This window comes from Vicugna pacos, chromosome 24, assembly GCF_048564905.1.
Source record: "Vicugna pacos chromosome 24, VicPac4, whole genome shotgun sequence".
In the NCBI taxonomy this organism is placed as follows: Eukaryota; Metazoa; Chordata; class Mammalia; order Artiodactyla; family Camelidae; genus Vicugna; species Vicugna pacos.
This window is the reverse complement of record NC_133010.1, coordinates 8,573,810-8,581,433: the sequence shown is the minus strand read 5'-3', so window position 1 is coordinate 8,581,433 and position 7,624 is coordinate 8,573,810. Positions and strand designations below refer to the sequence as shown.

The window sequence follows — 7,624 nt, the reverse complement described above, 5'->3', positions numbered from 1 at the left end:
TCAGACCCACTTTCTACATTTCCAGCTTATACAGAGTAACTTCCTGAATGGTACAGAGGAGGAGAATAAAACTCTTAAGTCTGCAGATTCTAGCCTTAAATATTACCTTGACTTATATCTTTCTACATTGAGATAACTTTTGGTTAAAGCTTACACAAAAATCCTTATCATCATCTTCACAGTTCTGAGTTATGGTCCATTTATTGAGATTATTAGGAAAATATCTCCATCACAGCCAACATCTTTCATTTCTTAGCTCAAAAGAAGGCATATTAATTCTACATGTTGTTTAAAAATTACCATACACTTAACAGCTTAAGATAATACACATTTATTATCTCACTGTCTTTGTGGGTCAAAAGTCTGGGTAGAGCTTAGCTGGATCCTTTGCTTTGATGTCACAAAGTTGCAATCAAGGTATCTTTTTGGCCATGTTGCATTATTATTTGGCAGCTCGACTGGAGAAAATCTACTTTCAAGCTCACTCAGTTACTGTCAGAGTTCATTTCTTTGTGGTTGTGTAAGACTGAGAGACCCACGTTCTCGCTAGCTGTCACCTGGAAGCCATCCTCATCTCTGCAGCTTCCTGCCTTGTGACGGTCACCATAGTCAGGTTACAACATAGCAGCTTGCTTCTTTATAGGAGAGCAAGAGCAGGCCCACTAGCCAGACAGAGTATGCATAACATAATATGACCATGGGAATGATGGCTTATCACCTCTGCATGCTCTCCCAGTTAGAAGGAAGCCATAGGTTGCACCCACATGCAAGGGAAGATGATTACACAAGAACATGTCCATCAGGAGGTGGGGGTCATGGGGCCACCTCAAAGTCTGTCCACCACAAAGTGGGTATGGTTTAACATTCAGAGAGTCTTCAATCCTGGAAAACAAGTAATCAACATGGTTTCATCCATCACAGCCCAGCTGATCATACCATCCATTTTGCAAAGATCCCCCAGAGGTAAGAAATATAGTGCTATAAAATAGAGATGATATTGGAGGGCAACCTGTTTGGTGGCTGCTGAGTGATGAAGTTGCTGTTCATCTCACTGTTATTTGTGGTGTGAGCTTCTGATTTCTAATCCTAGTCATGATTCAGGGTCTATTAATAATGACAGGTCTAATTCCTCTTTAACTTCTTCCTCAACTTTCAGAATGTAGATGGTGATGTACATCAATCTTAGCATGGAAAGAATTCAGCCCAATTTTGTATAGAAATAATTTTGAGTAAGAATTCAGCAGAAAGCAGCATAAATCTTTAAAGAGCTGGCATAAAACAGTGCTGGGGAGGAGATAGAGTTCTAATTTAATACAGAGAAGTGAAGCCTGAGGGGTGATTTAATTGCCATTTACAAATATAGGAGAGATCTTTATAAGAAACAAACTATTTTGCATATTCAAGGAAGACCGAATTAGATTGAATTAAGGAAACAGGGGATTTTGTTTAGCCAACACATTTTTTAAAAGGCTTTGAAGGAATTCTACAATCTTTTCTAGGTGAGCTTTATGGTAAATTGGCACATGTTTTAGAATGAATTGGAAATATTCTTGACTTTTTTTCTACTTGGATACTATTTATTTGTATACATGACCTAAAAACATAAAACTTCTTTCTAAAATAAAGAAATAAGCAACTTTCATTTCCTTCTTCGAGAAAAATGAGGAAGACTGTTTTGAATTTTGATCATAGACGGCAGTTTGTTTGAAGAGGGACATCATACTAACCAGAGAAGTCAGCTGAACATAAAAGGGTGTAAAGGTACCCTTTAGTACCCAACTTAGGTCTGAAGTTTTTGTTTGCATCAGTGGAACAATTTGAAGTTGTGACTATGCTTATATATATAAAAGAGAATCATCATTAAAAGGCTTAAGTTGAGCTAAAAAAAAAAGTCAATAAACATGAATAGAAAGAAAGGAAGAGAAAAGAAAACAACCAAATTCATTATTTCACCAGACTGATTGGTTAGCAAGTGGCTAAGACTATTGTTGGGGAGGTAGAAATTTCCTTCTACCTGTCCAGTTCTTCTGGTTGGCCTGAGGATTACATTGACATGAGACAGATTAACAGAAGAAAAAAAAGTTTAATAATATATAAGTGGGAGAAACCCAGGAGAACTGAGTTACTCACTAAAATGGTCAAAAGCCTCACCGTGAATTCCATCCTCAGCTAAAAACAAAAGAGGATGTGGGTGGCAGTGGTTTGGGATTTCAAAGGGGAGGAAGGCAATTCACACAGAGATGGGAAAGAAGACGTTTGGGGAATGCATGGCTGCTGGGCCATGCAGAGGCCAGGGGATACAGAGTGAGCTCTAATCTCGTAGACTTTCCCCTACCACACCTAGTCCTTATTCATTGCAAATTATCTGTGGTGATGGCTCTATGCCTGAAATAGGTCCTCTGTCTAAATTCTTCAGGCAGTTAGGGGAAGGTCAAAGTTTCTCCCTGAGTTCTGTGGGCCTTGATTGTTTGCAGCTTGAAATAAGCCACATGCCAAAGAGACATTTAGGGGTGGTGAATTTTGCTCCCCTACCCTGTTAAATCTCAAATAACAATTAGCATCATAGACTCTTAACTAGGAAGGTCACCAAGTCCAGTCAATCTCCCAACATAAGCATGATTCACTTCAACCCCCTAAACAGATCTTCACCCAGATCCTTCTGAAATCATTTCGTTGACTAAAATCTCAACTTTTCATCAACTGCTTTCATTGTTACATGCTGAGAAAGCTCTTTCTTATCTTGATTCTTGTTCCCTTTCATAGGGCAATTTTCTTCTCTGGAGCAGCACATAGTGGGTGAATTTTTCCCTTTGACATAGATCACAGTTTGCATATGTGAAGAACGCCACCAGGTTAGTCCTTTAATATTCTCATTTTCAGTCACCCATCTAGAGTTCTTCGACTGTTTAATTTATCGAGCAGCCTTAAGTCCTTCCAGATTTCCCCACCCCTGACACTGTATATACTAGAGAAGAGATGAGCTCATAATGAGCTGAAGTCCATAGATATGGATGGAGTGTTGACTTGCCTATGAATTTAACTTCAAAACCAGTTGCTTAATCAGTTCATCACAAAGACACAGACTGGCTCATAAAACAACAGATGAGTGAGCACACAATAAAATCTAAGCTGCAAAGGCCATTAAACACTAAAGATATACTGTAGAGTAGAACTTGCTTAGGTAAGAACTTCCTACCTGGGGCCACGCTGTGATGATTAATGCTTGCATATGTGAACTTTATGAAAAAGATAATGAATTGATTGTGTGCTTAAATGATGCCATTTTAGACCTGTTTGGCTTCCTCTCCTCCCTCGGGAATCAACTGACCACACTCGGTTAGTTTAAACAAATGAACATTTAATGTTGGCCATTCTGTCAACCAAGTTGGGGAAAAATGGAATCATTTATGAAGGGGAAAGAAACAAAGAAAGTGGCTTCTATTCTGGGAAGAAGGTACAGACCAGTCGTTATCTCAGAAAGGGAATCTGCCACAGATTCTGCCCAAAGCTATAAAAGAGTTAAGACCTCAGATTTGCTTTCATACTTTGATTTCTACCTATTTTGGTATCAGGAAGCTGATCTTAGTTGCATCACGTGCTTCTCTCTTGTACCTTAAATTCTTCCGTAGCTTTCATTTTAGTATTAGCTGCTGTAAACACACCTGCTTCTTCTTGGTGATCATCCAACGGATTGTGAACGATCGTAAAATAATTAGGAAGTCCATAGGTAGATAATGCAAACTGAGGGCCATTTGTGATAATAGACTGAAGGCTACCTTAGATAGTTATCTGACATTTAACATAAATTCGTCAGTCAGGTGATATTTCTTGTACTGAGAGGGTTATTCTAATAACTAAAAACAAGACAAGGGAAATGCAAGTCACAACCTCTGTCTTCCGGAACTTAGAAAATTTTAAGAATACAAAAGATAAACCTAAGAATAAATACATACATATATATGTATATATATGTGCATATATTTTATAAATATATATATTTATATATATAAAATATATATGCACGTATATAAAAATACACACACATATATACATTTTATTGCACATAATTGAATGTTTTGTTAATGAGATCTGTAGTTTAAGAGAAAAGAAGGGCCCATCCATGTTGTATTAAGTATATAGAAAAGTGATCACAAGAGGATCTGAAAGAAATCACTCTGTTTTTTGTGTGTGATTCTATTGCTTATTTATATGTTCTGTTAAAGCTGGCACGGATTATGTATATAGTTACATATAGACATTGTTATGTATAATTTTATGATAATACATACACACGACATGGGTGAATAGCCACTAAACTGTTCAGCACTAAGATATATTGTTAGGCGGATATTTTCCGCCCTAACACAGTCATTGCACTCACACTGTAAGTATGGACAAGAAGGGCCAGGTGAATGGATGAGGAAGGGAAACTGAGAGAGAAATGCAACTCGAAGGATTTTTCATGGTAGGCAGTGGCCTATCACCTTCAGCTGGGCAAAAATGACAGGTAGAGGAATTCCTTCGGAAACCTGTCTGAGGTTTATCATATACTGGATTTTTATTATGTGCCATTCACACATTTCCTGGGAATGAGGCAGTTGTGAAGCTTAACTTGGGTCCTCTAACTATTGGACCATCCATGCCGCCTGCGGCCGGCTGTGGGAGGGCGGGGGCCAAGGTCTGGGCTGAGCTGGACAGGGTGTTTTGGTAGTTACCATGCACCAAAAAAAAAAAAAAATGGAGAAGTTTGAGTGTGGTTCAGAGAGAAAATTCAGCAGAGCAGCGGTGGATGGACAGCTACTAAATTAGTAAAGCCAAGAGCAGCTGGGACTGGGAAAGGGTAAAAGACAAAACAAGGAGAACAGAGCAGTCAGACTTTTCAAGTTCCAGAATGAGGGTGATCAGACACATAAAATAAATCCACTAGGTGATGTTAGGGCTGTCTGTCCAAGCTAACCCCGAACGCTCTCCTGGGGCCTTTTTATGAGCAACCCGCCGGTTCCTACAGGGCTGTAGCATATTTCTAGTGGAACTAAAGAAAGCCAAATGAATGTTAAAGAACCTATACTCATTTCTCCGTATGGGGGAAAAAATCTGTTAACGATATCTGCTTGTTTTCCATTTCATACACTCATGTAAATTGAGTGTAAAGACAATACAAGAGAAGAAAAAAAATTACATATTAAAAGGTGTTTATTACAACTAAATTAATAATATGTGAAATATGGGCAACATCTTTTATATCTAACAAATAGTGCAATGTCTAAGGAAATATGATACAGGCCCATAGTGCACGTCTCAAATTTGATACTTGGAAAGTCTATGTTACAATATGAAAAATATTTCACTTAGGTGTGAAATTGTTAAAATACATGCTCCTTCTTTTCTTCCTTAGACTATTTCTTAAATAAAGAGACTAACACTGAATATATCATGGTTACTTGTAGATGGATATTTTCTTCCCTTTCTTGTTGGCAGGGATAAAGTCTTACTCATCTTTGTCTCCTTCTCATGGGCCTGACTCTGTGTGATACGTTGGATTAAATTGAACAATTGAGGCTGCAGAGAATGATGTTATGTTACAGAGTGGGAATTTCATTTTTACCTCTAAATTTTATTTCATTTTTATTATATTCTGTTAAAAGCTATGTGGTTATACTTTGTTGCTGGTGTCACTGGTTGCATTCACACCAGAAGTCAGAGGAGGAAATTTTATCCAGAGATACAATCAATCCTTTATTGGTCTGTGAGACACAGCAGTTGCTCAAAGACTGACCATCTTGTGTTGCCTTGGAAGACCCATTTGGTATCGTTTTTACTGCTATGCTTCTGAGATGGAGTGTGAGAGAAGGAGAGGGGGGTGTTAGGGACCCAAGACACTGGACAGGCTTCCTGCAGGGCAGGAGAAGAACTGGAGAAAGACAAAGCTGCTTATATGTCTAATTTGAGGGGGATGTCTTTGAGTGGTGGCACTTCTAGAACTAATGATCGTTCCTGGCCTCCCAGAACCAACTTGTCAAGCGTACATCCCAGCCTGCTGCTCACTCCAGCTCCGTCATATCTCCCTGCCCCAAGACGGCTGTGCTACCCAACCCCTGTGGTCTTCCAGGGTCCACCTACCCTTTCTGGGTTTTAGGACAACCTCAGATCTCAATGCCAAGTCTTTGTCTTCTTCTTCATTTTTTTCTGGTTTCTCAAATGACTTGAAAGTCACTTACATCTCAATATACCCTCGACCTGTGACACCAATACTCATACCTCTGTCCTCTATGGAAAGCAAATGGTTCTCCCCACCCAGAAGTTACAGAGGAACCTCCCACACACTGTACTGTCATATCAGATAGTCATGTCATCCCCGACCCAATCTGAGACACTGAGATTAGAGGGATTGAAGAACTCTGGGAGATTTTTTTAAAAATCTTTCCAAATTAAGCATTTATTGTGGCTTCATTGCGCCCTTGCAACTTAATTTTCCTGCATCTCATTTTAGGAGAAGTGTGCTCCATTAGCCTCTCACACTTCATCTCGATCAATACGCTGTTCTCCCTAGAGGTCCCAAATTATTCTTTTCAAATGTCTTTTTTATCTACCCTTAGAAACAACACAAGCAAATGGAGTTTGACTCCCAGCTGTCAAATCAAGTGTTGAGGCAGACCCTGTGAGCGTGGATCACTCCATCTTGCCTTGTTCAATCTGGGTGATGTGGCACGGTCCCAAGAATCCTCCCCTACCACCAGGAGAGACAAAGGAGGACAAGACAAATTGTATCATTTCAAGAAGTTGGACAATTCTGTTTTCTTTTAATTATACATGATTTGTTCACACACAAGCTAGCAGCTAACTGGTGAATCTTCGTTTGTGTTCCCTGGACGTCTTTGTTAAGTCAGGGTTGATTTGGAAATGGGATAGTTGAAGCAGGCCACCTTGTTTTTGGAGCTCAGAGCTGAACTTGGACCTCCTTCTAATTCCATCTCTGAGAATCCACATCCTGGAAAAGGTGGAGACAAGATTTCTCTTTTTCCTTTAGGGACTAGAACTTCTGGGTTGAGACAGGGTTATGTTCAAAGTATAAACTACTGACCACATCGTTAACGATCATATGATTATGTCTTCAAGACAGCATGAGGTTTATTTTTACTCTTTTTTGGGGAGAGGTAATTAGATTTTTATTCATTTATTTATTTTAATGGCGGTACTGGGGATTGAACCCAGGATCTCGTGCCTCCAAAGCAAGTGCTCTGCCGCTGAGCCATACCCTCTCCTCCCGCAAGCCAACATAATTTGGAAATCTTAGGGGGGGTCATTATAAACGTGTTATATATTGTTTTATTGGTTGCCTCTGTTCAAAACAAAATTGTATTGCCTTTTAGACCCAATTCCGAAGCAGTTTAATGAATATTTCACACACACACACACACACACACACACACACACACACACACACAGTGTTATTGTTTTATTGTTGAACCTAACTAGTTGTGTTTATCTGCTTTGTTTGAAGGGCCAATTTCTCTACTTCCCCGGTAGCTGTGTAAGGTGCAAAACAAAGAAACAGACAAATAAACCCCTTATATTGTCCTGACGTTGGTTGCGTAGTGATAGTGATGATGCTGCTTGAAATTTT

At 39.2% G+C, this 7,624-nt stretch overlaps 1 long non-coding RNA gene across 1 annotated transcript; it reads left to right on the top strand.

Moving 5' to 3' along the window:
- Positions 1 to 921: 921 nt before the first annotated feature.
- On the top strand, positions 922 to 6,667 carry LOC140688982 (uncharacterized). Its single transcript, XR_012063820.1, has 3 exons — positions 922 to 963; positions 2,764 to 2,852; positions 6,597 to 6,667. It is a non-coding gene; the product is annotated as an uncharacterized lncRNA (long non-coding RNA).
- Positions 6,668 to 7,624: the final 957 nt, after the last annotated feature.